At 39.8% G+C, this 20,157-nt stretch overlaps 1 pseudogene; it reads left to right on the top strand.

Annotated features, from left to right (window-relative positions):
* The first annotated feature begins 8,739 nt into the window (after positions 1 to 8,739).
* LOC113072959 (myosin-10-like) lies at positions 8,740 to 18,116 on the top strand (annotated as a pseudogene).
* Positions 18,117 to 20,157: the final 2,041 nt, after the last annotated feature.

Below are 20,157 nucleotides of genomic sequence, written 5' to 3'. Positions count from 1 at the left end.
GAACAACAAATAGTGACATATGGAAATATGCTAAAAACAAAGAGTGGTAAGAAAGGGAATCTGTATTTCTCAAAAACAAGTAGCTACAAAATGTCCTAAAGTTTATAAGGCTGTACAAAAAAATTATAGTACATGGGTATATTGTAAATGGGACGTTAGAACAGTGAATGAACGGCTGTTAAAGCCACTTGCATCTTGTAAAACTTAAAACAGATCCATTTTATTGTAAAACCACACATTATTTTACATTAATAGAGGCACATTCATTCCTCCCTAGTTTAAGACAGTCATAGTATAACCATGTCCAGGTGATTTTCATTTTTTTGTTTGTTTTACACTTATATAACATAGACTAAAGAATCAGTTTTGCAATGTGTGCGAATGACTAGAACTCTGATCTGTGAATGTTGTCGAAGATTCCTGCAGCCACGGATGACCCCTGAGGATGAGTTCCTGCCGTCGGACAATGCAGACCTAAACGTCGGCTTTGACACAGGAACAGATCACATCTTTTTAGTGTCACCTGTGACAATTGTGCATGAAATTAATGGGGACAGCCCCTGCTTCTTTGAAGCGGACAAACGTACACTAGAGGGAGACAAAGAGATGGAGGTGGTGGTGATTCTGGAGGGCATGGTGGAGGCCACTGCCATGAACACCCAATTCTTTTTTGAAAGGAAGAACTGCTACCAGGTGAGACACAGAGAATAAAGAAATGGAGGGTGGAGAGTTGAAAGGAATAGATTGATTATTGAATGAAAAATGAAGGTTGTGAAGTACCATATGAGACTCATTACTGTGTTTGTAAAGCAGCATTGTATTGATATTCATCAAATATTCTGGTTAGTGTTTGTTTTAAACCCGACACTAAATATTAGACTTATGGAATTATTTAATCCCTATTTTACTTCCTGTCCAATTGTCATTTTGTTCTTAAGTTTTATACTTATAAAATAAAATGTGTGTATAGGTGTGTATATATATATATATATATATATATATATATATATATAAAGGTTTCAAAATCTCCTATTGTAATAAAATGATTGCCTAAACCAGCAGCAAAAAACATTGTGTTACTCTGATTCTGATTGTATATTCAGTTGTGATTGCAGTTTTTCTGACAGTGTTGCCAGATTTATGGAAAAAAACAACTTACCAGAAAGAAGCAACTCTGCTTTGTAAAAGCATACTTACCATAGTAAAAGCAGAATTGGAATTTAAAAGGCACTCTTAATTCATAATATTGATCATTCCCAAATAAAAATGAACAATAATCTTTTCCTGACTTGCAAGGTTTTTTCTCTAGAAATGCAAATCTAGTTCTGCTCTGTACTTGTGATGTGTCCTCATACTCGTACTTCAACAGGATTTATGAGGTCTCGCACACGCCGACCTGCAGCGCCAAAGAGTTAGCTGAGAAAAAGTTCATCCAGGACTCCCGTTCCTCCTTCTGTTACGAGAATGAGGTGTCTCTGCAGCTCTCCTCTGTCCCTCCCTGCCCTGACCAGTTCTCTCCATCCCCCCATTCTTCTTTCATTCGGCCCACACCACCACCTCGACAAGACTCCTGCAGTGAGCACCCACACAAACATTGAGCCATGCGGCAGGGATGAAAGGGCAAGAGCAGCGGTCAAAGATAGAAAGGGAGATAGATAGAGAAAGAAAGGGAAAGGGTCATGATGGAGGGAGGAGTTGGAACTGGGGGTAGTGAGAGAGAGAGAGAGAGTGACAGAGAGAGAGAGATAGAGAACTAGCAAATGGACAAAGACTGGAAAGACAGACTTGAACAGGGGACTAAGGCAAGAAGGAGCATAAAGGGACAGTGAAGGACTGATTAATGACAATAGGTCATGCTTAAGATGGGCTGAGAAAAGACAGAATGCACAAAAGATGGAGAATAGAAAAGGGAAAGGGGCCTCTCAACGTCTGGGAGAAGAGAACGAAAGAGCAATATAGTGGGGTGAATTCACTAAACGGTTGTGCCAGTGTAGTTTTTTTTTTTATTTGCTTACTCCCCGTAATCCTACTTAACCAGATGCTATCAAAGTATCTTTCAAGGCAAGTCAATTCAGACAGGCATCTTGGAAACAGCTATTTTCAGTCATAGAAGAATAGCTCCTATCAAACTGGGCAAATTGGACTGAAATCTTACACTTAAATAACATGTTTCAAATTAGCAACATGTTCTTACTTGAATGATATCATGAACAATGCTAACCAGTTTTGGGGTTTTAGGACTCATTCCGCTGGCACTCCATACACTTTCAAAGTTTCACAAGACCAACCACTTCACGGCTGTTGTCGAGCACCAAGAATTTTTGTAAAGACCAAAGCATGACTTTGCTGATTATCTTGGACGTTTCAACATTCTCCTATTCACTATTCATTCTGATCAAATCTTAACTGGAATGAAATGTCCTCACATTGAAATGTACTCACTGACGCTTCATTCACTTTTAGTGATTTCCCCCCTTAAAATTCAGAGCTTTGTAGAGAAAGAGCTTTCAGATGGGGTCAGAAAGCAGGAAGGTAAAGTTTGAGTCAGAGAGAGTGCAGGAGGGTGAAGACACGGGAGATTCAGGTCAGTCACACTGAATGAGGTTAAAGACTCAGGAACCAAAAACAGATCGAACTGCGGCCGAAAATAAAGAGTGAAGGGGGAATATAGAGGGATTGATAGAGAAGGTCACAGTGACATTAGGAGAGCTGTAACACCGACCCAGTGCGCTGATTGAACCTGGCGATCTTTCACAATCAACACGAGCTGCAGTGGCTCCAGCACGTGCACCTGATCAAGACACAACAGTGGCCTCTAGGGGCCGCAACCAGTATGAGCGATTTTACAGTTAAATGATTGCAAGGAAATACCTGTTACACATTACCTCTTATGATAATATAATACACAAGTGGAAAAAAGGAAAAGGTCCTCTCAAAAGCTGTGAGAACTTTTGTGTCTTATATTGAATTTCGGAGAGCCTGCTAGAGTCACTGCAAAATAGGAAACTACTTCAAGTTGTTTCTCTTATGTACTGTATTTTTTATTTTTTTTTTATTCAAGTTCGTGCATTTTTGTATCACGATACACACAGACAAATATGTGAAGCATTTTAAGAGTTATTTGTAATAATGTAACATACCATATTTTCCACAGTTGCACAGACTAAAATTAATTAGCTAATTGTATGTATGGATATATGTCATGATTCTGCCTTCATGTCCCGACTTTTCTCTAGTCTTGAGGCAGGATCATGACAGACCCGTGTTTTGTGTACAAGCACATGGCCTTGTCTTTGGACCATGTGCTTGTGTTGTCTCATTCCCTTGCCCCGCCCCCCTTGTTATCCTAGTCTTGTTGTGATTGCTGTATCTGTGCCACCTGTCGTGTCTTAATTGTTCCCCTATTTAAATCTCCTAGTGTGCTCTGTCTTTCGTCGGTTCATTGTTCTACTTATGTGTTCCTACATGTCATTCTCCTGAGATACCTTGTCCTAGAAACCCCTCGAAGAAGTCTTTGTCTTGCAGTGAGTGTTTGTTAGTATTTAGTGTTCAGAGTCTTTGTTTACCTTGTTTATTGTGTTTTGTAGAATTCTTTTAGTGTTCACCCTAGCCCTTGTTTTCCCCCTCGTGGGTTTTGTTTTTCCCCTTTTTGTATAATAAATCTTGTGTTCAGTACATCCTGTCTGCATCTGAGTTCGTCCCAAACCCATCCTCATAACAGAATGAACCGACCTAATAGGAACTCAGCAGACAGGATGTCCCCCACTCCTCAATCCCAATTGGAGTTCCGCCAACAGTGTTGGATGTCGTCCCCCGCCGAGAAGAAAAGGGTTGCCCTGCCATACTCGCCTGAGAACGAGTGGGTTCTCTACAATTATGCCCGGCTGTGGGAGAAGTTCTCCCAGGAGGCGCCGCAGGGTACCCCCCAGAGGTCCCCACCTACCCAGCTGCCGGCGATCCCGGAGGGTCGTGTCCTGGCCGTGGCAACCCTGGGGGATCAGTTACGTCCCTCCCAAGATCCTGAGGTACCTCCCACTACCTTAAGTCTCCCCAACAAGCGAGGGAGACGGCTTTCATGGGAGTCAGCTTCAGAGTCTTCGGCGTCCGAGGCTGCCCTGCCCGAGACCAAACTCCCCCAACCCGCCTCTGACCCAGCTGTAGCCTCTGCACCGCGCCCGAGGAGGAAGAGGAGGAAGAAGGGGCCTGCCGGTCCTGTGACCCTGTCTCCTCCCGTGCCAGCAGCGGAGAGAGCTGGCGTGCCCGAGCCAGCAGCGGAGAGAGCTGGCGTGCCCGAGCCAGCAGCGGAGAGAGCTGGCGTGCCCGAGCCAGCAGCGGAGAGAGCTGGCGTGCCCGAGCCAGCAGCGGAGAGAGCTGGCGTGCCCGAGCCAGCAGCGGAGAGCAGGAGCTGGCGTGCCCGAGCCAGCAGCGGAGAGAGCTGGCGTGCCCGAGCCAGCAGCGGAGAGAGCTGGCGTGCCCGAGCCAGCAGCGGAGAGAGCTGGCGTGCCCGAGCCAGCAGCGGAGAGAGCTGGCGTGCCCGAGCCAGCAGCGGAGAGAGCTGGCGTGCCCGAGCCAGCAGCGGAGAGAGCTGGCGTGCCCGAGCCAGCAGCGGAGAGAGCTGGCGTGCCCGAGCCAGCAGCGGAGAGAGCGCTGGCGTGCCCGTGCCAGCAGCGGAGAGCGCTGGCGTGCCCGTGCCAGCAGCGGTGACTGTGCCCGAGCCAGCAGCGGTGAGCGCTGGCGTGCCCGGGCCGGCAAGGATGAGAACTGTCACTAAGTCAGCAGTCACGAGGGCGGAGGAGAGAGCCGCGGCCGACTCTGCAGCCAAGGCTTTACTACAATCGGTCTCATCTCGCAAGGAGATGCCCATTGTAATAGCTGTAAAGTCTTTTTCTGATTATTTGTCCCGTCTTGTTCAGATTTTAGAAGTCCCCGTCAGTCCTGTCTCGTCCCCGGACCCTGTCCCCAGAAATCCCGAGTGTCCTGTCGTTGCCCCCCCGTGTCCCGTAGATGTCGTCCCCCCGTGTCCCATAGATGTCGTCCCCCCGTGTCCCGTAGATGTTGTCCCCCCGTGTCCCGTAGATGTTGTCCCCCCGTGTCCAGTAGATGTTGTCCCCCCGCGTCCCGTGTCTGCTCCTGTCATGTCCCCTGTCAGTTGTCCCGAGACCCCTCACCACCCAGACCTGCCCGTACCCCCCGTCGTCAGCCTTCGTCCTGTCCTCCTAAGATTCCTACCCCACCCACCCACCCTGGTCTGTCCCCCATGAACTTTGTGGTCCCGCCCCCTCCCCTTCCCTGTTTGTTTTTTTTTGATTTGTCACCCTAACCCCGTCATTGTCTATTCATGTTTGCCTTTGTTATTATTTGTCATGTCTTGTTGGTTTTTGTCTCTGTCCCAGTCAGTCTTGTCCCGCGTTTGATGTTCCCTTGGGGAGCGTCTGGAAGCCGCTCCTTAAGGGAGGGGTTCTGTCATGATTCTGCCTTCATGTCCCGACTTTTCTCTAGTCTTGAGGCAGGATCATGACAGACCCGTGTTTTGTGTACAAGCACATGGCCTTGTCTTTGGGCCATGTGCTTGTGTTGTCTCATTCCCTTGCCCCGCCCCCCTTGTTATCCTAGTCTTGTTGTGATTGCTGTATCTGTGCCACCTGTCGTGTCTTAATTGTTCCCCTATTTAAATCTCCTAGTGTGCTCTGTCTTTCGTCGGTTCATTGTTCTACTTATGTGTTCCTACATGTCATTCTCCTGAGATACCTTGTCCTAGAAACCCCTCGAAGAAGTCTTTGTCTTGCAGTGAGTGTTTGTTAGTATTTAGTGTTCAGAGTCTTTGTTTACCTTGTTTATTGTGTTTTGTAGAATTCTTTTAGTGTTCACCCTAGCCCTTGTTTTCCCCCTCGTGGGTTTTGTTTTTCCCCTTTTTGTATAATAAATCTTGTGTTCAGTACATCCTGTCTGCATCTGAGTTCGTCCCAAACCCATCCTCACAACAATATAGGGTATATATATATTTCACATCTATCATCAGCCACTGTTTGGATTGTTGATATTTATGTTTTGTTTCTTTCCTAACTGTAGTAACTGGTAAATTTAGTAACTATATGGAAAATGACTTATTACAGTCTGTATTGTTATGTCATGACTGGAGCTTCTGTTGTTTTTCTGTCTCATTCTTAAATAAACACACACACATTCTGACCTAAAGCATGCTGCTGGGCAGGTTTTATTCTTTAGTGTTTTTGTAATTAGTTTTTCCGAGTCTGCTGTTCTGAGGTTTTACGGAGTAATAGAGAAATCCAGGATTTATTATGGTGATGCTACAGGCACAGAAGGAACAGACATTTTCCACACTTTCTGTGCCTTTTTTTTAATATATATATTTTAGACAAATCTGTTTAATTCTATATTTGAATGTGGTAAAATGTGTGAAATGGAGCTGAAAGTTTTCAGGAATTTTTTGTTTAAATGTATTAGCACATTAAAATGTTTTACAATAACTGAAAATAGAAAAAATAGACAATGAAACGTCTCTTTGCATAAGTGGCATTTTATTATTATTTACTTATTTATTTTATTTTTGCAACAGTTAATTTTTTTTAAAGGGATGATGCCATTATGCATACTGTTTTATATGTAAAGGGCCAGTTGGATGGAAAAAGGCTGGAAACCGCATTTTTCACAAACCTTTTAAATGCATTTTATAAACCGCAAAAAATTGAAGAAAACTTGGCTACTGTTCTTTTAGCTGCATACATAATCATATTTTTCTAAATGTGTAATAAACTAAAATGCAAAGGGAAGGAGTTGTGAACAAGTCTCTTACACTCAGCAAGGCTGCTTTCATTTGATTAAAAATACAGTATAAACATTGTGAAATATTAAAATTTAAAATAACTGTTCTCTATTTTAATATTTAAAAATACTATTTATTGAGATGCAAATCCAGAAATCATTCTAAAATGCTGATTTAGTTTCATCTCTTATTATTATCAGTTGTGATGCTCAATATTTTTGTGGAAACTGTGATACATTCTTTCTCAGGATTCTTGGATGAATAATAAGAGTTCAAAAGAACAAACAAACACACAAATATATTTTGCATCATTGTAAATGTATTTACTGTTACTTTTTATCAATTAAATGCATCTTTGCTGAATACACGAAATACCTAACATTCATATCACAGACAGTTTTTTAGAAGTGGATTTATGGCCAAATTAAGCCAGACAAATGCATATTCATAGGCAGACGATAAAACTGTCTCTGTCTCTCCAGGTGTGCAGATAGCGCTGGTGTGGACTAAAATATACACACAACTGACTGAACCCTGTCACAGGTTCAACTTAGGGCTATGTAGTTGTCATATTAGGAGAATTTTGTTGCCCTCTATCTGAAGACAATTGTGGCTTTAATTTATCCACTTATTTACTATTGTCACCTGTTTTTAATTTTCCTGTTTCTCTGCATGTAAGCTTTCTTGTTTGTCATTAGTCTTCTTGACCACAAAATTCTATTAACAGACTTATGTGCATACTGTTGCTAGTGTGTGTGTGTGTGTATGTGTGTGTTTGTGTGTGTGTGTGTGTGTGTGTGTGTGCTCTTGTTTTTGTGACATATCAGGACACAACTCTGTATAATGACATGGGTATGACACAGGTATTACAAAGAGAGGGTGACTTATGAGTACATAACCCATGTCCCCATTTTACAAAACGCTTATAAATCATACAGAACGAGTTTTTTTTGAGAAAGTAAAAATTCACAAAGTTTCCTCTGAGGGTTAGGTGTAGGGTTAGTGTAGGGCCATAGAATATACAGTTTGTACAGTATAAAAACCATTACGCCTATGGGATGTCCCCACTTTTCACAAAAACAAACGTGTGTGTGTGCGTGTGCATATGCTTTTATAACTCCATAATTCAGTAATGCCTGGCATCCAGTGGCTCATGTTTAATTTTTATTTATTTTCTAAATGCTGTCAAATTATTGGTCGATCAGTGTCCAGGCATCTTGCTGTTCCTTTAATACCATTCATATTACTTTGTACAGACAGAATGCGCTTCACGGACATGTGAAAAATAAAAAAATACATGCTTTTTTTGACTCGTCTCTTACATTTTATTTATTTTATATGTGTTTTTTTTTTATGAAATGTTATAAAATATTTTTTTATAATAATAGTATAATCATCAGCAGCATCATGAATGTTTGATGGTCATATTTGTCACATGTGTTTATGTATAACTATTATGTATTAAATAATAATAATAACAATACAAATATGCTAAATGGTATGTTTTTTATGTTTTAATTAATTTTATTAATTTATACATTGTACAAATGATGTATCTGCTCTCAGTTTTAAGCAGCTATTATCACCTAAATGTCGTTCTCCATTTCTGACTTCTGACTAATGGTTTGAGGCGGCTCTCCAGACCTCGGTCTAACGATTTCTCGGCATTAATGCGGAATCTGGGGCGTCCAGCTTCAGTGATCTTTCTCGCGTCAGACAGACACTGCGCTGCTGTCAACAAAGAGCGCACAAATCTCTGCCCCACGGCGCAACAGTCCAGCAGCGGCACCTGCTGCGTTTCCGCCACTGGCCTCCAGCGACGTCAATCAACTCTGTTCAACTCCCATCATTGGTCAGTCAGTCCTGTTGATCTGTTTGTCGCGCGCCGAGCGAGAAGCTGCCAGTACAAAGGCGTGACCGCTCTGTCCCATTCACAAGGCGGGTTTAAAGGGATAGTAAGGGCTTTAATTAGCGTCTATTTTCTGGAAGGCGGGATTAAGCTTGTAAATCCTGAACGCTATTGGTCAGCAGTGAGGAAGCGTCGGTGTTCTGGTGAAGTCCTCCGCTTGCCCTCACTTCGCTTCTCTGTCTGTATTATTCTCAGTGTGAATGAGTTTGCGGCTTCTAGGGAGCGCTGTAATGTGAAAAGCCGCATTTGCACTGTATTAGTACTCTCACACTGGAAAGAAAAGCACGAGAGCGCGTTTCTTTTCTCTTCACATCTCTAGACATATCCTGAGCGTGGAGTAACTCATTTAAGGTAAGACACGCGCGTTGTCTTGTGTTGTGCCCGTGTCTCCTTATTCTGTGCCGTGCGCGTGATCAGGTTTCCGTGGGTTATGGGGCCTCGAAATAAAGCCGAGAATGACACCGGAGAGGCAAGGTCCCCCCCAAGAGATCTAGAAAAGACCCCGGAATTAAAATGCATTAGAAAAAACAGTAACATCGCGGGCACACGAACACGCATTTGCTGTATAAAACGTTTTATAAATTATGCATTAGTCCTTTCAAATAGCACGCTCTTTGAGAATCCAGTAAATAGGTGTTGTAAATAATTCAAACACATAACCTACAGAGACGACAATAATGTTTCATCTTCACAGGCAGATGCAGTAATCATCGTTAAAGGGTGTTTCCCTGAGCCATCTTAAGAAAGTATGAACCGTTCATGCCGTTCTTCCATGCTGCATTAGCCATCAGGTGCTCTGTTTATTTGTCACATATAGCCTAATGCCCGAGGTGTGTTTTTTTCTCTTTGTGGGCTATTGTAGGTCTTCTATAATGGGAATAGACCGGCTTTGCTAGACATACAGAACAGACACGGACCCAGGCCGGCTACCGGCGCGATGTCTCAAAACCTAGTGCACTTACTACCTAGACAGCATTTTAAGGCAGCTAGGCGCGTTCTAGCTGAGCCAGACTGGAACGCGCATATACTACTCCAAAAATGCCGTATTGTAATTATGTTACCGTGGGAACGCTCGTTTACTAGCGATGTTGTAATATTATAATAATGAAGGGAGTGTTTGTAGCTCTTTTTTTGCCGCATCAGATGCCGAGGAATCGTCAGGGAGAATTAGAAACCCATGCTGATTCTTTCATTTGGTCTCATCTGTTTATATATTCTTATATCACCAGTTAGATATGAAAGATCAGCGTTAAACCCTAATTTGTGTATGACTGAGAGAGAGGACAGTCATGCTTCTGTCACAGCCAAATTTATATATGAACTGCAGATAGCAGTCACTGCTCTAAAATTCATCCTGACTTCATTCTCTGTTCAGGCAGAGGAGTCTTGATTTCATTTTCCTTTATTTAATTTATCTTCTACTTTGCATTTATTTTGTTAAAATTACTGTCACGTTATCCTTATTAGTTTTTACTAAAATATATATGGATTCTTTCATAATATTCTATGCTAAATAAACTATCATTCAAATAAAATACACTTGACATTAAAAATGATGAGAGAAAGACTAAAACAGTCAGAATGAAAGAGATACTCCCTCATTCCTCTCATATTTGTCATGCAGAAGCACACACAGACTCAGACAGGTTCATCTCTTGCTAGGAAGACATTTAATTAAGTGATCTCACCGTCTCTGTGAGAGGGATGGTGTAAGATGGGTCAGGTGTCGAGAGTGTAGGGAACACATGCTTCACACAGATATTTACAGAGCGAGTGTAATTGTTTGATAGTCAAACATCAAGAAATCCATACAGTAGATCAAAAACCTGGCTGGATATTGAAGAGCATGTGTCCGTTATGGCACTGCATCTTACATTATGCAGTGTCATTTATTAAAGGATATCTGGAAGTGTCATCAAAGTGGCCGAATTGACAGAATGGTTCAACTGTCATGTGGCGACGGTTGCCAAAACACACCCAATTGATTGACATGCATAGACTAAACCAGACAGCACTTACTTTTTTTTGGAGGAAAAGAGCTCTGAAGCCCTCTGGGGAATTGTAAGGTCTTGGAAAAAAGCAGATGACAAAAAACTAAACAAAAAGACAACAAGTAATTTCATAATTTCGGTCTTGAAACAGCGATGTCTAGTCATCAGGCTGTATTGCCCACAGGCTCACAGCCTTCTTCAGTGCCTGCATGTCACAACCCAGTGCTTTATTATGTAGGCTAATTGATTTGAATATGGATTTGTATAACAGTACTCTTTTAATCAGGGATACTGAAGATCAGAACCGTTTCCTTTCTTGTGCACTCTAACAAAGTGGAAAAGAGGTCTCTTGCCCCAATAGACCTTAGTCAGAGTACGGCTTTATTTAATTTTTGACTGGATAGAGGGACAGTGTGATCAATGGATTTAACAGCGTAACACTTGTTAAGCTGGCTTGGCTTGACTGACATGTGGGAATAGTTCACCCAAAGATAAAATTTCTGTTATTCACTCGCCCTCATATTTTATCAAACCCGCTTCACTTCTTTCTCCCGTGTGAACACAAAAGGACACGTTTTGCAGAATGTCCATGCTGCTCTTTTCCATATAGTAAAAGTGAATTGGGATGTGAAAAGGAGTCCCTTTAAAATGAGTGATTATGACTTTTGTGCTGCACTGCAAACTTTACATTACATTATATTTTTAAAATCACTCCTCATTTTCATGATGTTTATGCATATTTTAATGCATATCTCTTTTTTGGTACAAAGCAGACTGATTTTCTATAACACAGATATAATATTATTATTATTGCCCCATTGCTTTCATTTATGCCCCATTGTTGATAACATTTATGTTGTCATGTTACATGTTTTTACTATAGTAATAACAATAAATAATGTATAATTACAATGAACTAACCATAAACCAAAAACTAATCCTAGCCCTCTCAATACTTAATTGTATAATTACACAGGGGCACCTTAAATGAATTGTAACTGGTTATTACTTGGTACTTTGATACTACTTATTACTTGATTAAATGTCCAAATAATTTGCAGATTATTCGTTTACCAAAATAATCAATATGGAGTAGGCTTTGGACTCCGTATTTTAATGTTGGCAAAAAATGGATGAGATTTGAAAGCTAGATTCAATTTTGGTCTGTTTCTCACACAAAAGTATGGTATGGATTCAGACTTGGGATATAGTGCGCACAAATCGTGTAGACCATTAAACATGTTAGTTTTTTCTTGTAATTTGTGGAGATTGACATCTACCGTCCCCATTAAAAATGGGTGAACTATTATTTTTAGTGTTCATCTAGCTTTAAGATGCAGTCCCTCACCATAATGCACTGGGGTATGCAATGATGTAGAGTTGACTGTTTGATAGTCTGTCCCATGGATTGGAATAAATGTACTGAATGGCCTGTTTTTTCCTGTAAGGTTACACTGTGTAGACCTCATTTCCACTCTTTGCTTTTTGGCCTGGTTGTCACTTCACCAATCCATCAAATTCAGAACATGCACGTTGTCCCTCTAATGTGTCATTTTTCTGTGCTAAAATACTTTTTCCTGTCCCAGTTTAACATGCAGAGATAATTATAAGTAAACCATCTACAGGTTGAGTTGCAAAATAATCTGAACACTGTGGTGCTATTAAAGATTGCTCTGATTTAACCAAAAAGTCAAGGTTTAGCTGATTAGCATGTTTCTGTAGATGTAGTAGAACATCTGGCTGCAAAAAGAATCTTTTTCCATAAACAGCTATTCAAAAGGCATATTGTGTTATGCCTTTTATCTAGCAAATATTATATAAATGGGGAAATTAGTTATTAGTTAGTCTTAAGAGTGCCCATGTCTTTTTGGAGAGCTCTAAAAAAAGCTTGAAATGAACTGAGTTTGGGTCTAGGTTTTTTTTTTTTTTTTTTTTAAGAAACAAGCAAATTTTTATTTTACTTAGCAAGTACACATTACATTGATCAAAAGTGTCATCAGAAGGGATAAATAAAATGTTAAATATATTAAAAAGTAAAACAGTTATCTTAAGTTAAACATATATTTAACATATATACATATTAAAAATATTACAGTTTTTACTGTATTTTAGATCATATAAATGCATTCTTAGTGAGCATAAGAGACTTGTACCTCCTCATGTGATTGACTCAAAAAAATGGCTGAATTTAGAACACACGAGAAAAGATGGCAGATATTAAATCACATGTTTTTCACATGGGTCAGCCGATAGCTCACCTCAGGTATCTCTGAGCATCCCAAACAGCCTGAATAAAACAATATTAGTTCAACAAATGGACAAACCTACTTTTGGTCTGACCAGAAGAAGAAGAAGTGCGAAATGTTTGGTAAACTAGTTTAATGTTCTTTGGTAATGCTGTGGTGCAGAATCCTAATAATAAATCTAATAAACCTGGTATTTTATATTACAAATATTGTTGGCTCTTTTTTTTTTTCATGTTTTGTAAGTCACTTTGGATCAAAAGCGTATGCTAAGTGCATAAATGTCAATGTAAATGGACATATTCAGAAAGAAGACCCAAAATACACAAATGTATATGTGGGTGTGTATTTTAGCGGTCAGATTTGTGCAGCCTTTGCATAGTCACATGCATATTTTCTGATCTGCATACGTTACTGACACTCTCAATCAGGCTGTCCTTCAGTTTAACTGCAATATTAAATGTCACAATACTGTAGTCCACTTTCTATATGTCTCTCTAGCACTCTTTGTCTGTTGGTTTGTCTCTCACCGTCCCTCTCTGTTCTTTGTGATTGATGGACTTGTTGATTGCCTCAGTGGCATCATAATGATGATGGTTATAATTCTATTAAGGGTAATGATTGGTTTTCTGCTGTGCTGGGCTCCTTCCATAAACAGTTACAGCTCTCTCTCTTTCTTTCTCCTACACAGTTCTACAACCATGTCCAGGCCAGCGGGGGGCAATGTCAATGATGTCACCCGCTTCCTGTCCACGGGGGCGGGGCCTGGGTCACCAACCTCAGGGTTCTCCGCCTCCAGCCAAGCTGATTGGGCGGCTAAGAGACTTGTATGGGTGCCTTCAGAGAAGCATGGATTTGAGGTAATAACTGATATAATGTTGTTCACCTTTGCTGATATTTTAGAGAATACTATGGTCACATAAATCATGCGCACATATATGATATCACACTATTTAACTTAAAGGTAGTAAATAAAATGTATATTTATTTGACCTAATATTTACAAAATAAGAAATAAACACTTTGAAAATTGTAAATAATTTTAACTTGATGCAGAAAAAAAATATGGATTTATACTTTAGATAGAAACTTCTTGATTCTGTAATCCTATTATAGCATAATCCTATTATATAAAAAAAATTACTAAAAAGGAGGTAGACACTGTAACCAGCAGTGCACTCTGTAATCTGATTAAATAAGTCTGTTTGCACTGGGAATCATATTTTGTCTAATAAAGACCAAGTAACACATACAAAACTAAGTGAATATGACATGTATAATAATCAGGAATAATAATCAATTATTAGGCAGAAAGGTTAGAAAAAGAAATATATAAGAATATTTCATATATTGCTTATAGTTATATACAACATTTTTATGCAAAATAATTACATTTCTGTCATCATCCATGACAACAAAGTAAATAGGAATTATTTTCCTTTGAGTAAACTGTGACAAGAATTTATAGAAGATTAAAAAAGAACGAGAAATTCACTATTAAAGTACAATAAAAGTGGTCCATATGACTCATAAGCTATACATTCCATAGGCTTTGTAAATCATACGATTGGTTTTTGTGCGAATACCCAAATTTATTTGATTAATGACTGAAAATCTTCCCCTCCACCACTTTCAAATCTCATTTGCTCTTCCGTATGTTTAAACTTGCCACCTGAAGATTCGGCGTGCTAGGTTTGGGTCTTGTGTGTTTTGTGACCACAGACTGATTTAAATATTCTTCCAAATTTCAGTTCCACTGAATAAATAAAGGCATATCATTCGGATTTAAAACATAATAATGGTGAGTAAATGCTCACAAAATGAACCAGATCTATTAGTTGGTCAGGTTCTTGAAGAGCAGATTATAGCCCATTGGAGGACGCTCTAATCTGCTGCTCACCTTTCGACCTTGTTTATGTTGTTCTCCGTCTAGTCAAAGTTTCTGATCTGGAAAGCTAGTTCATTGCAGCCCACCCCCCAAACACGTATTTAAGTCAGGGCTTTAGTGCTTTGATATGACACTATGAATAGCACAAAACACTTGTTGAGTCAGTGGTTGCTAAACGTCACCGCATTCAAAATGAGGCCTCGTCATAAAGTGTCCCATGTTGAGAGTGTGTCTGACTGCCCAGAGAGAACAGATAGGGAGATCTCAGCACTTCCTGTCTGAACACTCTCTCTCTGTGTCTTAGTATATCTATTTCTGTTTCTCAACCCCTGACACACTCGCCCTCAGACTGTCTGTCTCCATCAAACATGAATTCATTCTCTGTTTCCTACAAGCCACTATTCCTGTGTGAGAAAGTCAGTGGTCTGTAGAAGAATATTAAGCATTATCATCAATCTCTCAAACACAGAAACTGTGTGTTTAACTCACAATGTTGTTTGAATAAACCAACTAATGTCGCACTGTGCTTTGGTAATATTTCTGACATTATGATATGATTGAATCTAAAATATATTTAAAAAACTTTGTATAAAACCAAAATATAAAAAACTTATTGTGATTTGTATAGCTTTATGTTGTGTGTGTATTTGTTAGAACATATCTATATCTATATCTATATATGTATTTTTTATATATGTATATTTATATATGTATAAACACACACACACATAAACGTATATAAAAATTAAGCATGTAATTTATATAAATAAAACTAATATAAAAAACTATATGTTAAACATATATGTTTGTTTTTGCATCCATGTAACATTTCTCCAAAAACAATATATATATGTATATATATATATATATATATATATATATATATATATATATACATTGAAATAATATTTATAAGTAAAACATCATAGTAGTATTAGTTGTACTTTGTTATTTTATGCTAAATTGAGTAAAAAAAAAAAAATATATATATATATATATATATTTTTTACAGTAATGAGTCATAAATGTTCTTACTTGTCATTTGTTATTTATATGGAGTGAAATTATGATCATATTTCGGACAATTGACAGTGGTCATGACTTTAATAAAAGACAGTGACGCATCAGCTGCAAATTTGGAGTTGCTACCACATGTTCCATGAAAGACATTTTACAAAGAGCCACATTCATATAGTCTCTTATCATCCCTTATTTTGCTGCTTGTGTTTCCTTTGGTCAGTCTGCAAGTGTGCGCGAGGAGCGGGGTGACGAGGTGGAGGTGGAGCTTGCAGACAGTGGGAGGAAGCTGACGCTCTCGAGGGAGGAGCTCCAGCGGATGAACCCGCCCCGATTCAGTAAAGTTGAAGACATGGCTGATCTTACGTGCCTCAATGAGGCCTCTGTCTTACACAATCTACGAGAGAGATACTATTCAGGACTCATATACGTGAGTGATTCCCTTTAGTCCGAATGGTTCCCCACGTGTCATTTTAACGATCATTCAGTCCTGACACATGCCTGTGACCGTGCCCTGCTGTCACATGAGTGTGTGTGGTTTTTCTCTGAGTAAGCGAGAAGGATAGTGTTACACACACAGATACACACGGATGTGTTTGTTCATTCACAGACTCACAGTTCAAATTTTCGCTCAGGTTTCATGCTGGAACGCAGCCAAGAAAGTACAAACACACATGCACAGATGTATTCATACACACACAAGATCAAGGGCCCTTTTCATAGCGCATTTGTCAAACGAGTCACTTGAGCCCAGTTTGTACCCGACTTGGTTCAGTAATCAAATTTGAATGAGCGCATAAGATCATGGTGATGTCAACATTTTACATTTCAGTGTTTGGGAAAGTATGTAGAATATTCAGAACAGGCATCATATTTCTGATCATCATGTACAATAGCAAACATGCCTCTTTTGACTATTGGCATAAAAGTCTGATCTACTTATTCACCGCTTATTCTGGACTAAACAACACCAATCAATATGAGACTGTCTGACCGACATGTACAGTATAGTGGACTGACCTGTTTGCTTTGCTTTTATGCGCCATTTATGAGTAACTGAATCTGACATGGGTTGCTAGATTTAAATCTTTCTATTTTTATACGATTTTGAAATTTGTACTTAAAAAAGTAATGCTTAGTGTGTGTATAAAGTCAAAATTCCATTCCAAGTTTATGTGCAAGGATGAGTAAGAACAGTTTGACATTTTGATTTTGTTAAATGTTAATACATGATTAAATTATTAAATAAAATGTTAAAATATTGGTTTATTTATTTATATAATATGTAATAAATAAATAATATGGTTTAATATTTTCTTTAATGACAAAGATTTTATAGACTTAAATTAGATGGTATTTTTCATTCGAGTAAATGTACTAAAATTGTAATAGTAAATGCATTGATTTGTCTTCTACAGTAAGACAACTCCAAAAACTGTGTAGAGAATATAAGTTACAACTAAGCGCCTCAAACCAAAGCACTAGGGCTTAATCAAAATAAAATTGAAATCACAATCTGGGCGTTGTATGATTATTAAAATTGATTTATTTAAGTAAATATATTTGCCAACAAAGGAGAAGCTTTAACTCTTTGGTTTTCCACCAAAATAAAAGCTCAATCAAAGCTCAGTATAAAGAAATTAAGACTCAGATATTATTTTTGTAATTTTATAGTTGGTACTGTAAAATTAATTTTTTTTTCCCAAAACAATATTTTTATCTTATTTTTAAACGGTGTTCTTTTCATTTTACATCTGAAGTTAGTATTATTTACTTTGTTTAATATTTTTATTTTATAATAGTTACATTGTTTTATAAAAGCTTTGCCCAAGTTGTGCATTCCTACAAACAAGCACTGCGAACCCAAAGCTCTTTAAAAACCTGAGCACTGTGACTTCTGAATCTGGGTAAAGGCAGCCAATCAGATCTGAGCTTCCTGATTTTTGCAAGTAACTGCTAGTTTTGTGTGCAGTGTCTATCAGGCAGTCAGTGAACAGATTGTGGGCAGTCTGTCTATGCAGCTCTGCCAAGAATAGTTTCTAACATTTACAACATCTTTATTTCAATCTGTCTGAATTCTGGTGTTTGTGTTTGATGTCTGACAGACATACTCCGGCCCTGTTTTGTGTGGCGATCAACCCCTATAAGAACCTGCCCATCTATACAGAATCCATCATAGAGATGTATCGTGGGAAGAAACGGCATGAGATGCCTCCACACATCTACGCCCATATCAGAGGCGGCCTACAGGAGCATGCTGCAAGGTACCATGGCAACCAACTAACCTGCTGTAGGCTGCTTCAGTTTATATGAATGTTTTAAACACCTCTGCATCAAAATATTTAGAAAAAAGGAGCCAGTTTCACTTTCTGCATTTTGCACATACTTATTAACAGTGTGAAACCACAAGCATGACTGAAGACACTGAGATTGGGCATTTTCCCCCTGTATCCTGCTCTTCAGGGTGTGTCTGTGGTTAATAAACTGGCCCGACCGGTGTGTGTGTTTTCAAGGAAAAGAGCCATGCAGATTATGTCATGAGTCTCAACTCTTTCTAATAAATGACATAATGTTAAATTAGTTTCTTTAACTGTGTCAGATAATTGTACTTTTATTTTGTCTGTTTTAAAGGCTTTGAGATGGAAAACATGCAGTGTTCCGCACAAATATGCAGAAAATACAACTGGAAGTCTAATTTATAAAAAAAATATGTATTCCTTTAATTTATTCATTAATAGATTAACTAGTCTTGAAGATACAGGTTTGATGACTTTGATGTCTAACTGGTGCGCTGCAGGTCTGTTCTGATTTGGTTGCGAACAGCAGATAAAAATAGCTAAATGCAAATTATTGAAGTGCTGCAAAATATATAGGCTTATGAACTTCTAAAAGGAAGGAGAAAACGTCTTGGTAACGTATTGTAACACTCGCTTCCTGAAGGTGGGAATGGAGACGTCACTTCGGTGATTGACGAATTGTGAATCTCGCCAGAGAGACCAATCCACTTTGAGTGTAAACTAAACGAGCCAATGTGGCATGCGATTATTGCATCCAGCTGCCACTGATCTCAGCGTTAGTATAATTTGACAGAAGCTTCAGCGCATCATCAGGTTTTCTCTGAGGAGCCGAGCCACTCAGCGGTGGTACAGCAGCCGCGGTGACGGGACAGTATGGTATGTGACGTGACAGTATGGTATGTGACGTGACGTGTCTGTTCCCTCCTTTAGGGAGCGAGGGTTACAATACGTAACTGAGACATTCCCTTTCAGTCGGTCACTCTCAACGTCATGTTGGTGACCGATGAATTTGGAAACCCTACCAAAGCACCATGGATGCTGCCCTTCCAGTGTACTGTGCAAGAAGGCCAGTCACTGTTGTCGTAGCACTAACCACTCACTGAGATTGGATAATATTCAGAAAATGAACCCATTCCACTTGGAACAAGAATGTTGCGGAAGCCCCATCCTTCATGCATCCAGTTGGCCATCCTCTGCTTAGACGGCATTCCCCTTCTCCTTGAAAGACAAAGAGCTGGTCTGAGGTCCAGAAGATTTGCGTCCTGTTTACGTAGCATCTCAATGCTCGGAAAGGACAAAGCAAAGTTAGGGCTGGGTCTGCCCCCTCCGGAAGTCAGTGCTTGCAGGCCTGATCCCTAAAGGGAGTAGTGGGAACCTTGGGCACTTAGCCAGGCCGGTGCCTCAGGATTACCTGGGCTGGACAAAACTTTAGGCACGAATCAACCGAAAAGCATGCAGGTCCCCTACCCTCTTGATGGAGGCCAGTGCAACCAGGAGCATATTCTTCATTGAAAGAAACTTTCAGCTCAACTGATTGCAAAGGCTCAAATGGGATGCACTGTAGTGCTTTGAGCACCAGGAGGACCGGTCCCAAGAGGAAGGCAGAGGAAGCTTCAACCTTCTTGCCCCACTAAGGGAACCTGATGACCAGGTGGTGTTTTCCCACCGTTCTTCCATCCATAGGGTTGTGGTTAGCAGAAACTAACAGCGAATTAGACTTGTAAGGGTGGAGGGAGACAGTCTTTGCTCCAACCCTTGCTGCAAGAATGAGAGCACGGATCTGATCTGACATTTTTGAGGGTCTTCTCTATGAGAGGAACACCACTCAATGAACAACTTTCACTTCAGGGCATAAGTGTATCACATAGATGGTGCTAATGCCAAAGTGATGGTGACCACTACCTCTAGAGGTTTCCTGAGGTCTGGACGTGGGTACCACAGGGTGTCCCGTCTCTGAGTCAGTAAATCCTTTTTCAGATGAATCTGCCAAGAAGGGGCTGTCACAGTGAGTATCCGTTCTGGGAACCA

This window comes from Carassius auratus, unplaced genomic scaffold (genome assembly GCF_003368295.1).
Source record: "Carassius auratus strain Wakin unplaced genomic scaffold, ASM336829v1 scaf_tig00011117, whole genome shotgun sequence".
NCBI lineage: Eukaryota > Metazoa > Chordata > Actinopteri > Cypriniformes > Cyprinidae > Carassius > Carassius auratus.
Note: the sequence above shows the minus strand (reverse complement) of the source record. Positions and strands in the feature narration are given on the sequence as shown.